This window comes from Bombus pascuorum, chromosome 1 (genome assembly GCF_905332965.1).
Source record: "Bombus pascuorum chromosome 1, iyBomPasc1.1, whole genome shotgun sequence".
NCBI lineage: Eukaryota > Metazoa > Arthropoda > Insecta > Hymenoptera > Apidae > Bombus > Bombus pascuorum.
The window spans coordinates 31,658,695-31,671,982 of NC_083488.1; positions in this window are offsets into that span (position 1 = coordinate 31,658,695).

Below are 13,288 nucleotides of genomic sequence, written 5' to 3' on the forward strand. Positions count from 1 at the left end.
ACAAGTTTCAAGTAATTCAAGCAGATCATAGATTTTATGTATTACATTGTATTCGAAACCTTTCACCGTCATCTACAGGACGAATTATCACGCAGCCAAATAATTATTGTAGAAACACGCGTGAATAATGATTTCGCGAATACTCTCTTACATAAGAGTATCAGTTTTTGTCGAGTAAACTCGTACTCTATTCTGCATTGCATCGTTTGCCTTGCCTCTATGTACAGCGAAATTACAATTTTTAATATTAATGAAGCGATTATACACGATCGAGAAACTTTATTACCGTGTAATAAAGTTCGATTTCTCGCTATATTAATCGAATACTCGATATTTATTATATTCGATCGTTTGAAATTTTCGATATCGTTGTTAAAACGCGGTTATACGATCGATATCGTAAATATCGCGTCTCGGTACTGGCAAAATTATCAGTATTAATTGATTCGTCATTATATAATAAGCAGATTACTGTTTACACAGATTCGCTTATATCGGAACGCGAACGTTATGCTCTGCAAAGCGTACTTTATCGTATCTTTCTTCGCAAATGTATTCATAATTATACATAAGTTCCTTCACAGTCAATCTATTCGCAATCAATGGTATTAGCGTGCGACACAAACTTCTTATTTAACATCAGACCGGTCAGATTATTTCGACCCATTAACAGGTAGTTTACTTAGTTACGAGCTTGTAGTTTTGAAGAAAAATGAAATTTTTCGTCTTGATGCTCAGAGAGGACGAGATAACTCGTTACTCGGACTTTAAATGCTTTAAACATAAATCGACCTAAGTGGAATTTATTTACCTTTATCGTATTTTAATTCTATAATTACGGAAGTTAAAGAAGACTCGATCGACAGGTTACTAACAACAGGTTATTTTTCGATTATTTTTTACAAAAGAGAAGATTGTTATTTCTACGGTTAACCGTAACTACTCGGTTTTTCTCCCAACGAAGGAATCACGTTGTAATTTTCAAAACCATAGATCTTAGCGCGTCTATAGAAATTCTCGCGTTACTGATGTTAATTCACGCGAATCGTAATAATCGACGTCAGATCGAGCATAAAATCAATTGACCGTGAAACGGCGTTGTCGATTATAATCAGCGGCTGATGTCTCGTCTCTGGAACCGGAACTGAAGCTCGCTGACAAGCGGATGCCTCGAATTCCGCGGGCCGCCGTTAGAAACGTTACAAAATTCGCACTTCCTCCGGGTTAAACACGTGCTAGCGTCGCACGCCGATCGCCGGCCGCTACCACGACCACGTGCTCGCTTGTGCTCTCAAGACTCTGCTGAACTTTACATAATACGACTTAGCCGCACGCGTGCGCCTTACGCACGTGAGTGAGCCACGTATGTACTTTACTTACATGTAACTAGCGCTAAGAACACGATAGGCCGATGTATGGTTGTCTAGAGAAGTCGCCGCCCGCCAGTTTGAGTCTGTGGCCCGAGAATCCAACCACGGTTTATGTAATCGGAGATTGTGTTAAACAGAACCCTCTGTTTCTTCTCTTCGTTTTCTTCCTGCGTCGTTGTCGTCGTTTTCTGCTCAATTCGCATTCCATCGTCTTCTACCTTCGTGGCGTCGTCTTCGACTTGGATAATCGTGAGAGAAGCGAAAAGGGAGGTCGAATTTTGTATTCCGTACAAAAGTGGCGAATTAAACTCTAGCAGGGGAATAAGAGAAACGCAGATCAGACAGTTTCGTTTTTACGTAAGAGGGACTGCTGTTTGTGGGGGAGTGAACGGGAGAATGATGAAACCGAATGAGTAAACGTTCCTGGGATTAGTCTGACTCTGCGCCGGTGGTTTAGATTGCTGTTTGACTAGTAGTCATGGTTAGCTATTTGTCTTTCGTATTTTTTCCGATAGGAGGGTGAATTAGTATTCACGTACAAACGTGTAACTATTTATGCCATCAAGTTTTAGATTTAATAGAACAACATTTATTTGGTTTAGTCGCCGGAGTGTAAACGTAGAAAATAGTAGTAGTCCTTGAGATTATAACTTTAATTGCATTCCTTGCGTTCATAATTTTCCATTTGTAATCGATTTATTGATCGTAGGAATTGTTTTAAGTTTCGAATTAAAATAAACTTCAATGAAAATCTTCAATTAAAACTCTAAAATCTAATAATCTGCATAGCAATTATAATAAACTTTTTCTTTAATGCAAGCAATAATGATTGCGACAAATAGAAATTGTTGTGATAATTGCAATAATTTTACCAATGAAAAGAACTGATGAAATATATAACAAAAACAAGTAATATTCAAAGGAATCGATTGCGTAACATGATCGATTCGAAATTTTGTTCACGTGTACGGTATCTGGCAGACTATGCCTCTTAGAATAGATAAAAAGAAGCCGCGTCGTTCGCTATGTAAGCGTAAGGGTCACATTAATTACAATTGCATCGTAAATATTGATTTCTATGTTTAAATATTAATTATGCTTATCGAGGTTTATTTGTCAAGACATTTGCCATCTTTCGGTTTTCGTCGTTCCATCGGTTCAACATTGTAGTTGTTTCGTGTTTTCTGAGAAAACTTTTACTACACTTATCTGTTTCACGGCTATAATACTATTTACGTTTGTTTTCTATTTCTGTTTCTACATACACACGATATCGGTCTTAAATACTACGAAACCTACTGATATTTACTATAAATTAAATACCTTTCACTGATTCTATCTTCCAGTTATTTTACATTAAATTTATCATTAAATTCGCATCATATGTGCTTGATGATGTAGAATCTAAATAAAGTAAGATCTGTTAGCTTTCCAATAATGTAACGCGTAGATCGTGTCTTACTACTTATAACCAGTGTATTTATTATGTCAGTATGTGTATATTTCTTTCGTACAGAGTATATACAATCTCTCGTTCCGTCTTGTTCCGTAATAATACAAGAAAAGTAATGAAAACGACCTCGACAAAGGGAAAGAATTTTCAAGATGTTTCCTTTAATTTCTGTCGCCCTCCTTTTTTTTTTTTTTTTTTATTTCTTTTACCAAGAGTGATGTCTATATCGATGATAAAGTAACGAACCGCTTCTTTCGTGAAAGTCACGATAATAAAATCTGACTAATTTAAATAATCTCTAGGCTATCTCCTTCGTAATCTGTTATTTCTTCTCTTATCAAGAACTCGATATTTTCCCTTATTTCCTTGCCTCTTTGTCATCTTCTTTTCTCAATCTTTTTCTTTGTGGCGATCTGACCTGCCTATCGCTCACGAGAAAACTATCGATACCGACCTGCTCGATTTGTACATGTATGTACGATATCACGATCTTGGTGTCTGACTAGTACAGTAGAATGTGTCACCGGCCGCTTGCAACAATAAGAGTATTCACGCTGAATGGCGTTACGAAACTGGCGCCCACTTTTTCGACTTTCGCTGCCAACGCTGTCATTTTATGATTTTCCATGGAAATCCCTGAGAAAGATACTACTCTGGATCCCTTTCATTGAACGTTCGCTGACTGCTTGTACACGTTGGTTTCGTAGGCTAGACGCATTATTTATGTAATGCCATACATCGTATTGTGAGCGTTACGTAACACGACCGTTACGTAACGTGTTTTCCAAAAGTGAAGAAATAAACTTAGATCACCGTGATTTCAGCAAGAGGACGCTTGAACGCTTTGATCTTCGCTTCTTCTCACTTCTTTCCTTACTTTCTTCACCGACGCTCGATTTGGAGAACGATCGCGATTCCCGGTTACGCGTACCGTCTCTTTCCACTCGTGTGAACAGCGTGACTCCAAGTTTTCGTTCCGTTTGGAAAAAGATTTCGAAAAGTTGGGTCGCTCTCGCGGGGAAAAAGGTGTGCAGGATGTAACGTGTAATTGCACGTTTCACGTTCGAACGTGACTTCCGAGATACGAGGAATTGTTTTAATAAGAGAAAAGGTTTAATTACCGGATGTTTCAATGAAAAAGTTTAGTAACGTTTAAAACAGGCATTTACGCGGCGTTTTGTTAAGAATATTCTATTTGCGACATAAACCCAGTTTGTTCTTTTTAGTATATGCGTATATTTTATCGCTTAAATCGTGGTCCACTTGATATATGAAACACAAAGAGGACAACCTTGAAGTTTGGTCTCCAAAGAATTAAAAATTGATCATACGTTCCGATAGCAAAATCGAGAAGTTTTCGAAAAGTAGAATAAATCAGTTTGGTTTTTGAATGACTCATACATAAAATTGTACATTGCCTTCTTTGCATCTCTGTTCGCCTGGAATTATTTCCACAGTAACCTTCCAATTTATTTATATTACCAACAATGAATTATTTTTAATATTTCTTTCAATCGTTCTTACGACCTGTCGTTATTTCCGTCTACAACATTTCTGTAATTTCTCCCAACTCTCAATTCTTATAACAAACAATATACAAAAGAATCAACGCAAAAATCTCAGGTTTAAGTAAATATAAGCTTTTTCCGCAACGATCCATAGCCCAACGGGTGAAATATTCGTCGCAATGGAACGAGACAAGAAGCATCGATAACGGCGTTATGTATTAGCGTAGAATTCGCATAACGATTGGGGACATTGAAGCCCGTTACGTAAACGACAGTCTGTCAGTTTAAGAAATTTTTCTTGCCGTTATCATTTGTACGTGCATAGATGAACGAGTGAAAAGCAACACAGAGAACGATTATTCGCCTGAGTTCGGCGACGTAACAAATAACCTCGCGGCCGCTTGCACAACAAATAGGTGCCTATACCTATCTTCGTAATAATGCAGTTACGAAAATGGCGCGATTACGTCTCCTTAGGCAACACTGATTTCAGCGTTAACTCTCGATACCATGATATTACGAACATTCTTTTTTACTCGCCTCTATTTAGATTGCCTCGGTAGCCGATTTCACGAAATTCGATTGCGTGTACCTGCTATCGTTGTTTTCTTACTTTAGTTACTTAGAGTTTCTTTTTTCTATTATCGTATTTTAGTCACAGGTACATCGGTCGATGAATCGAGGCAATTGGCAAGATATTTTCCTTTTAATTATTTTGTGCCAAAATACTTGTAGCAAAGGAACGAATGAGAAATATATATAAATATATCTTTCACAAAAGATCATTTAAATCCACAAATATGCACCGCAGCAGATCAATAAAATTTATACAAAGGATTATAAATTAGCCATTTTGACCGGTTTAGTAAAAAATTGAATTTTCTTCCTTTTAAATAGATATTCGATTCTCCATCGTGTCTGCCAACTTAAGTTTGCAAGGTAGCTAAACTCGTAGAATAATAAATCTTTCGAATCGTCGACTTATTCTCAGAACTTTTTGTAACGATTGCGTGAGTTCTACGTTAGGTAGTTTTAAGAGGAGACGCGATGCAATTGGAAGCACGCGGCAGAAAATTTCGGCACAGACCAAGAGGAACGTAACAGTCGAAATATATGTCATACGTGGGAACCAAGGTCGAAACAAAAATTCCAGGTATGTAGGGTTCATGGTTGTCGTACGGATTGCGCTTAAGTTGCATTGTCGCGACCGCTGAACTTTGCGCAACTTCGATAGGCACACGATACAACATCGACACGACAGAAACGCTTCCTGCTATCTGTGAATAGAACGCGGAGAATTACGTTCGGTCGCTGGAAGTCAACCGCATAGTGCTCGCATTGCACAGGTATACTGGGTGTATCACGATTTAATCGCTGCATTCGCTGATCCGACTTTGTAACTTTTAACGTGCCGGTTACATAGATTTATCTGCTTGGACAGAAATTTACGAGAAGTTATCCTAGATTATTGCTATTTCTTTTCTTTTTATCAATATTAAAACGAATAACAGATCGAGCAAAAAAGATGATTTAAACATCTTTCGTGTTAGTTCAATGCCCTTTCAGACTCGATATATCGAAAGTAACTGCCTGCCGTACTATTATATAAAACCTGTAAAACAGTCTAGCATCGGTAAACTATCTAGCAATTCGCCATCTAGAACTATAAGCGCTAAGGACTATAATTATAAACTGGTAGACCAGCAATCTCATCAAAATAATATACAAGAAACTTGACTGCACGTCTCGATGAATAAAGTAGAACATATTACAAGCTACCAATAATATTTCTACAATTTTTATTAAACAAGTAATCCGATATTCGATCTGGAACACAGATTGCAAACGCTATAACATCGAGTCATCGACAAGACTTAAGCTACTCGCATGAATAATGCAACTTACAGTCGGTATCGGTTGTTGTATTCCACGTGATTTGTATTTATTATATTTGCTCGATCGAAGACAGTTCGAGAAGATACCAATGAAGGGATGAAAAAAAAACTGTGTAATATACAACTTTAGGAAATTGAAGAACAGTGGGTAATCTCTAGTTCGGTGGTCATTTATAAAGAGGTCAAGGTTCACGGATGAATAGCGAACAAGGAACGAGTCGTTGATCGTCGAAGGTGAAATTTGGGATATTTTCTGTTAGCGATGATGAATTTAGAACGTTATGAATGTAGAATGTTAAAGTTAATATTTAAATATGATATAATCGATCCTCGATGCAAATTCAACTAAATAAGCATAGTAATTACGTCGATGTACAATATGATCAATGTACAATATCGATGGACTGGTACGCACGCAGCATATCTCAATGTGATTTGCCAACGAATCCGCTGACGTACAGTGAGTATTTTCACGGCGCGTAGCTTTAATCACGGATTCAAACGGTGTCCGTTGTAGATCGATTCGAATTAGTCAGCGGCGCGACATTTTCCATCATTGCTGTCTGCATTATGTCTAGCCATGCCTGTCGATTTTAACGGAGCTTCTTGACGTTCGCCTGTCGTCGTTATCGTCGACTGTTAAGATATAACAAGGTCGACGTTCCACGATCCCCGGGACCGATAACGGTATCGCTGTAGTATCATCCACTGCATTTGGATCCCGTTATCAGTCGCTAGATCTGATCGTTCGATTCGCTTGATCAAAGTTTGCCAAGGAAACAGAGGAGGTTCGACGTTGGTCGCGCGAACGCCACGCGATAGTGGCCGTGGCTTTCAGCGAAGCTCGTCGCGTTACGTAAAGGTCCGTGACTAGAGGCACGTTGCTCGCGGCTCTTCCACGAATTTTGTGGATCCGAATCATCCAGCCATCCGTGCTCGACTTTAAAAGCTGATCGCTCGGTCGTCGCGTCGATCGACCATCGATCGTTGGCGTAACGCGCCGGCTACATGGTTGAGCGACCAAGAAAATACGCAATCTTGTGCAACTCGGTTGCAGTTCTTCGAAAAACGGCTAGCTACCGTTAATCGAGCTCCCTTTGCTTCGACGATCATGCGCTCTTATACAACGCACGGTGCTGATACCGGCCGCGCCGCTCTGCGACTCTTATGTAATCCACCGTTTAATGTTTGAACAAATCGTACGATGTAGATTAAACGTGGCTCATTAGGTGTATTCACCGATGTCTGACCCGTTTGAAAATAAGCGAATTTGCGGAATCGGTATCGAGTATAGAGGATTAAGGGTGACACCCGAGAATTGAGATTGATTTATTGCCCCCTGATGAACTGCTTCTGCAACATTCGCCTAATCTCACGATACTCGCACGCTATTGACCGACTAGTACCGATAGTCTCATGAAAATTGCGTTTTCCTTCGCTTTTGTAGTAATGTGATAGGTTAAAGTTAAAACGAGTTACGTCGGCTATCGTGATTAATCGTTCCGTCGATTCGCTTTCATAATAAATAACCGTTCCTAATTATAGCTTTGTAACGGAAAAATTCTATCGATGTTGTACGTTTATTATTGGTAAAGTACACTGTTAATAAGTATACGATGTTGGTATGCATCCAATTCTTTGAAAGGTAAATTGTAAGAGCAACGACGTATTGTGTAATGAAGCGATATGACTTTCTTCTATGGCTAGATATTATGTGTACCACTTAATTAAGAGAACTCGCACCGCGACGAAATAGAATGAGATTTAATACACCGAATATCGTTTGTTCGCGATTTTTATTTAATTTAAGTAACACTAGTTTCACAATATTGAATTCCATGTTCGAGTTACTCAGCAGAAGAGTTATAAAATACGATATAATGTAATCGTCATTTCATAATTGCTAGGGATACGTTTTACCGTTTATGTAACTGGGATGAGCGTCGAGCAATCAAAAATCTTGCGTAAGTCACCGCTTGTATCCCATTTGGACATTTATTCGGGCCGATGAGTTATCTGGATGCTCGATCGACACGCGTAATTTTCTACGTATTATATACCTGAGAGTTCCCATTTCCGACCGAACTTCTCCATTTTTAAATTTACTCGACTCGCCCGACCTTGAGACGAGGACACCAACGAAAAAATTCGTGATAAAATGTGAGCGAATTTTCGTGTGTGGCTCGATCGAAACGAGAAGGTGAGGAATATTAAAACGCCCACGCTCAAGGAAATGTATAAATTATGCTCGAGCAGTTGAAACAAGTTTTTAAGGTTTACATGAACTTTGCAAACGACCACTTAAACGACAAAATTTTATTATCCGTCTTCAACTTATCTTTGCATCTTCACCAATCTCGTGTCGTGTCGATTGTTCGTTCTTGTCCAGCCGAGAATTGGTCGAATTTACGTACACTTTGTAAATTTTCTCAAAAACGAAGTCTCTGACGCAGCCATTTTTTCTCGACTTTCGTCTTATTTTAATAGAAATTCACTGACACCATTTGGTACCATGAATTACGTACTGACTATATCGTATATTATGACGAATATCCAAATACTTTGATGAGCCTACCGTGTCACAGAACATACTCTACAATTAAATCAAACACTCAACGATCGAAACTCTCCCGAAGCACGTTGGCCCACTTTCGAAGCGAAAATTTCAAACTAGTGGAAATCTGACAATTATCCAAACTGCAAATCGTGTATGTGACACGAGCAGAGACGGTCATTCATGCACAGAGTGCAGATGACAAATTCCAGGATCCAGCGGTCACGTAGGAACGATGTGCGAATTCAAAATGCTGTGCGTCTAAAAATAGATTTACGCTGAAAGGAAATGGGATCAGACATAGTGGCTGGCGCGTGGAACGAGAAGAATATTCCAAAGAACAGCCTCCGTGCAAGTTGCTGTCCTTTACCGGAAACCAGGCATCACGGTTTAATAAAATACAATGTCCGCGGTATGCGGAACGCGCGACGAACGAAGCCCTACAAGGCGACATTTTAATTAACGGAAAAGTGCTCTTATTCCGCATTTATTACTCGTTTCGTCACGACGCGATGCGTAAACGGCGTTGCTTTGAGGAAACACGCTACATTTGTACAGGGCTACATGTTGCTCGGTATTCGCGTTCAAATACGCAAGTATGGTTATAATATATGCACTCTAATGCGCATATGGTGTTTGCATAATGAACGTTCTCTTACTCTCAGTTAGTAAATTATTGTAGGTAATTTCCTTGGACTAAGGTAGGTTGAAACTTTTATACCATACTTTTGTATACATCTTTGTAATTTATAACCTTTGTTAGTACGGTATTTGCAAGTAAGGTATATATGTATATATATATTTAAATATACGTATACGTATTGGTGAGATAAAAGGTCCGAAAATAGGAGTTCAAGGAGAATCGTGAAACTATGACATTTATTTCGGTTTATAAAATATAGTCCTATTAAAATTACTATTAAACGTGCATTGTAGATAATTTAGACGGAAAAATACCTTCAATGCGATATATTCGAACTGTACATTTTTGGTCGGAAACTTTCGATAGTCTTGTATTTAAGCCCGCATTTTTATTTTCTGCAACAGAATTGTTATCTCTACATTATCCTATATTTAGTTTCATACACGGTAGATTCTATTTATGTAAACTTGTTAAAGGACAAACAGTTCGTATAGTTGGAGTTGATATAATACGAGATCACTAATTTTCCCCATTATAGTATTTCTCGTTCATGATAGAAATTTACGTTCAGATCAGTATTTCAATCGACAAAAATTCAATCAATTAGGTATTAACTAAAATTTCGTTCCACTAAATGGCGTTCAGATAAATAAATTCCTACTGTAACAAGATTTTGATGTAAGACGAGTATTAAATTATTAAATAAAGATGATGCATACACATCGAAAGCGAATATTCGCTCAAGTTGTGTTTTCCAAAGTTCAAATAGAAATCACAAATAATAATTAGGAAATGTTCATCGGTTTGAATTTGGAGCAGCCGTTAATGCTATCATTCTAGAAATAGTATATCATGGCAAACGTTTCTTTACTTTATGGTTTGCTCCATATTACAGGTTTGTGTTGTAATCGTGGAATCGTGTTCCGATGCTAGAATCTATTGTGGGAAAGATTTCAATTTATATAACGAGCAGATATTGCCGGCAGATAAGCGTGGCTCGTAACATTTCGTCTCCCTGCTGGAAATCTTGTTGGGTGGTGGGTGAACGTTGAAGAAGTTGGAGGCGTTTCAAACGATCGAAGTCGTAATTTTTGTAAAGCTCGACGTAAAAGATTTCCTTTGATGCGTTTAGCGAAGAGAACTTCCAGCATCGCTATATTATATAAGCTCTTTTAATATTTAGATTTTCAACTTATACATTACGTAATAATAATTACTGTGTAACTAATATACGATGCCATTCGTCGCTTAAGTATTAGTAATATATGTATATATAATAAGCAAGATATATGTCAAAATGTGCATACAAATTTTCTCAATTTCCGGTGAGACTTGTCTCGCGAATGTCTGGTAAAACTACCTTCACGAATCGTCAGACCGTGTGCTTTTCCTATCATGATTCTCGATGTAACGCCAGTCGAATTAAATTTACATTGACAGGCCGCGTGGTAACGTTAGTTTTTACGCGGTTGCGGATTTCTTAGCCGATTTCCTCGGAGATAGCGAGACTAGAGAATTGCTCTGTACGCTTAACTCCGTCGTGTACCACTGGAGAACGAACAAACCGAACGAACGAACTCGTGCTAAATTGGATCATATTACGTAAGGCTACCCGATTAAAGAACCTCAGGACAAATCCGTGCGTCGACTTTACGAGTTTCAATTACCAACTCCAGTGTAAATGTCGTTCTCCCATGAGAGGCACGAGAAAAAAAAAAGTCATGAACCGAAACTGTCAGATCGCACTGTTAAATCTTGCAGACGTTTTAATCGCATATTTTAAATTTTGTCCCATTAGTAGCGTGTCAGCGTCAACGTTGACGTTTACTTCGTTAGTCACTTCGTTTAGGCCTGTAGTCTGCTATAACTACGTTTATGATTGCCAAATTTCATAATTGGGACTGTCCAAAGGTAACTTACTATTGGTAGCTAACGTCGAAAAGAAATTTTATGACACGAATACATTGATAATTAGACCGTATAGATTTCTATACAAATTTGTTGTTCTTTTTATGCTCATAATTAAGGAAATAGAACTAGGAAATAGAAATTTGCGCTACTTATTAAAAATTATAAGACGTACTCTACTGCGGATATTTTATGCATTCCGTATGCATCCTGCGTTTTGAATACAAATTTACAGTCATGTTACGTCTACCATGAATAGCCTACTCCTAGTCTGTTCGTAGTATTCGATTTATTTCCACCTTAAACCGAATATTTTTATATCTCGATCCCTAATTTTCCTTTCATAAAACGCAAACTCTTGGATTTCCATTCATTCGGAGAAACCATTGACCTATTCGACCACGGATCGAATCTAATTCACGTCATTCACGCACAATTACGATATAAAACACCGATCATCCACGTTCTGCAGTTTAACGTTCGTGTAAATGTTCTAAATGCGCTTTCTTTTTCTTCCATGCGGATTACCACATCATATTCTTGCGAGTAACAGCAGCGACAGCGACTCGCAATTTTCTTGCGCATTACGTGCTGGCTGCATACCACGCCGGTCTCCCGAATGTAAAGTGTCGTAACTAAAGTCTTTCACCAGCGAGGGAATTAATTTCTTAAGGGGAGCCGTAACTTTTCTATTGTATTAATACGCGAATTTATCATCGCTGGGTGGCTGTGCAAATCGAATTACATCGTTCAGTCGTGGCTCCACGTTACGCAAGTGACAGATATTTTCAGATTATAATACTCGAATACCGATATCAATCAGAATAATTCGAGACAATCTATAAATACACGTAGACTTCAGAACGTGACGCGATGAGAACGATCGCGACGAGTATATTTTTATGTCGTCGTCATATTCCCTCGTTCGGATCTTACGAACTCGTTTCTCAGATTTTTCATCGTATTTCTATCAACATGAAATTATTTCGGATCTGGTTCTCTTCGGTGGAAAAGCGGAGCAATCGTGGTCAGATTATCGAATTAATTAGTTTCGTTAATGCGTCTGGTTTTAATTTTTTCGCCCTGTGTAATTATCCGATACGTTTCGAGATTGCATATTTTAGCCTTCCAACGAGAAAGTGTTAACGAACTGCTCCTCGTTAGCGAACGAACGGACATGTTTCGATAGTAATGTTGAAATATTAATTCGATCGAAATTACAATATTGAATGGATTCGTTAGTTGTACATTTATGAATTGCAATAAAATCGCATTGAGATTATCGATAGTGTTAATAAGTAATTAATAATTAATAGATTTTCTGTGGCAAAGTTTTGTATCGCACATAAAATGGTAGTAACAACTTCTTCGGGAATTAATCCAATTCGTTTGAACAATAATACTTTTCATATCGTTTAACGAGTAAATAACGGTAAATAAGCAAAATATATATAGACAATCACGTTTTCAACTTATTTTAAAGAAATCAGTTTCACTCGGTTTCAGTTTCAGACATTTTGCAGAATCTACCAAATAATGGAACGTTTTTAATTTTAGTTTAATTTGAGTGGCACGAAGAATTAAAATAGATATCCGTTCGGCCAAACAAAGACGCTATCAATGCTGCGTCTGGGGATAGGCGTGTGCACGCGAGCAAAAAGGAAAGAAGAAATCGAGTAGATGCGCATTTTGCAGGCTGCACCGCAAGTGCATCCTGGTGGTTCGATCGTATGACTCTGACCTTGTCTGGATGTTCACCCCACACGTTTGGTTCGTTCGTTCGTCCGTTCGCTCGATCCTGGTCGAGTCGACTTTGGGGCCAAGATAGAGCCGGCTCTCGCTTATGTAATTCGAAACGGGTCACGGCCAGGCACTCGAAAAACCCGCCTTTCTCCGTCGACATTTGAATCGGACGCATTGCAGAACACTGAATATTAGCGTTTCTCCTAGAAACTTT